This window comes from Neovison vison, chromosome 8 (assembly GCF_020171115.1).
Source record: "Neovison vison isolate M4711 chromosome 8, ASM_NN_V1, whole genome shotgun sequence".
In the NCBI taxonomy this organism is placed as follows: Eukaryota; Metazoa; Chordata; class Mammalia; order Carnivora; family Mustelidae; genus Neogale; species Neogale vison.
The window spans coordinates 80,307,467-80,309,978 of record NC_058098.1 but is presented as its reverse complement, the minus strand read 5'-3'; the positions used below and the strand labels follow the sequence as shown (position 1 = coordinate 80,309,978).

At 44.1% G+C, this 2,512-nt stretch overlaps 1 pseudogene; it reads right to left on the bottom strand.

Moving 5' to 3' along the window:
• Window positions 1-1,310: 1,310 nt before the first annotated feature.
• On the bottom strand, window positions 1,311-1,879 carry LOC122915704 (annotated as a pseudogene).
• Between the last annotated feature and the right edge of the window lie 633 nt (window positions 1,880-2,512).

Below are 2,512 nucleotides of genomic sequence, written 5' to 3'. Positions count from 1 at the left end.
CTGAGCCACCCAGGCGCCCCTAGCTTATGATTTTTAATGCAAGTGTTGATAGCTCTGGACAGGGGGCTCTTCTTCCATAGAGCAACTTAAAATAATTCCCAACCTCTACTTTAGTCATCTTCATCTCTTAATCTAAAATCTTATGAGTCAGGTAGCTAGAAAAACAATTGCCATGCGTACATTCCCCTCAGATGCAGAGATGAACATGTTTTTGAATGGGCATCTTTTACGTATAAGTCACTATAGTTGCAACTCTGGGAAATATGGGGAGGCCTGAGTTTCTTTTCAGCTGGGGCTTTTGGAATCAGCTCAGATTTCCATGACAGCTGACGCTTACTACCAACCTTTCTTCCTTTCCACCCCAATGAGACATTCTTTTTGAAGACAAGGAATACTCACTGTGTATTTATTAAGTATTCACATGATGTCAGGCAATGGCACATAAATCTAAAGTTTCACACACAGCTTTGCTCCTGTCCTCCACTAGCACACAACCTAGAAGTAGACATGTGGAATCTAAACTACAATTCTAGGTGGAAAATGCTAGGTATCTCCTCAGTGGGGAGTGCAAGATGATCCTTGGATATGAGAAAGTATTGGAACTTCTATGTGTATATCTGCGTGGGTGTGTGTATATATATATATATATATATATATATATATATATATATATATTTTAAAAACTCATTTTTAATTTATTTTTTAACCTAATATACAGCATAATTACATGCATTGGGAAACTAAAACTATTTATTTATTTATTTTCCCATTAATGAGTCTTTGTATCATTGTGTGTGTTCCTTTATTTACTTATTTTTAATTGAAGTTCCCTTCCTGGTCCTGCTTCCATCAGTGGCAGCAGCCAGGGGAAAAGCAGAGGGGAAATAGGCAGCCCAAGGAAGGAGTCAGCTCTACGACATTCCATTTATATACAGAACAAAACAGACAAGCACAGAGCCACTATTGTGGGAAGAATTTAGCAGCATGGGAAAGGGGAGGAATAGGTGGGGTTTTTGGGTGTCATTAGAAAACACAGCACCCCCAAAACTGAGGTGCCTGGGAGCAACAGGTCTACTTCAACCCAAGAGGAATCAGATCAAAAGCAGTTTGGGAAGGCCAGAACTGCCAGGGACAGAGGCAAGAAGAAGGTCCAGAGGGTGGGGGGCTGTTTGGCAACTGGCGTGAAGGGATTGTCCTCCCCCTGCTGGGATCCCCCCAGCCCCTCCAGTCTGGCAGGAAGGGGAAAGTCTGCAATCCCCAAGGTCAGGTCTGGGGCTGCCAGATGCTCCGGGCAGGGACTGGTGGGGGTCTCACAGAGACTTGCCCTCCAGGGAGATGATGGCATTGTCTGCTCCCCCTCCTTCAGCTGCTCTGCTTGGGGTACAGTGGTCCTTGACCTCCTTGTAGTAGTTTGGTTATAATTCATGGTTGATCCTTGTCAGCTTCTTCTTGATGGTGTCCTTGGAGCTGACATAGATCTCTGTGCTCTTAAGGGGTTCAGACTCAGAAGATAAACACTGGGTCCTCCTGCTTGTCTCGTTGGTCTTACAGATTGCATCAGAGGGCACAGAGCGGCACTCCTTATCTGGACTGTCTGGACAGGTGGCATAGACGTTGTCTTCTACTGTTTAGCCCAGATCACCTACCAGGATCTCCTTGCCCTGCTCCAGGATAATGTTCTTGTCCTCGCTCAGGCAGAGCAACACCAGCAACTTGCGCTTCTTCACCTCCACCGGTGTTGATGACTTTCACTCCTTCATGTCATCCAGCACTTTGATGAAGCCTCCAGAGACCACCACAGCACAGGCCATGTTCCCGGATATGAACGGAGAGAACAAGGAGAGTCGGAAAAGACAAGAGACACTGCAGCGGCTGCTGGGATCTGACTGACGAAACGAAAATTTTAAATTCAAAATTTAAATTTTCTCTTAACCCGGACTGTGTTTATACTGCTATCTCCTATGTGGAGATAATTTTTTGTAATTCTTTTGGGCACCTGTATCCTGTGATCATGGTCGGACTGTGTATAGGAGGTCTAGAAACTTTAATTACAGTCTTGGTTATACCACTGTGTCCTCAAGTGAGTAATGTCATCTTTATCAGAGATGCTTTGTGTTACCTCCTTCTCCCTAATTCCTTTCTCCTAAATAAGCATTTATTGAAAGATCACTGTGGGCCAGAAACTTTCCTAAGCAATGTGTTAATCTATGGGATAATTGTAACAACCTTAAAAAGGAGGTAGTATGATCATCCCCTCAAAGGGAATGTATTCCTTAAGAAAGCTGGGAGAAGGTAGTCAAACTGGGTTCGTGGACACTGATGATAGAGTGGAGGGGAGTCTGTGGTCATTGGGGACACTCTTTGGACCATCGAGATGATTCATGAGATTTATGACTGCTGGTTGCTGGCTACTAACTTCCTGACCGTTAGCCCCAGAGGTTTCCAAAGCAAAACTTCCTCTTGAAAGTTTTGATTTGACATTTGATGGAGGCATGAATGTAATATTACCGAC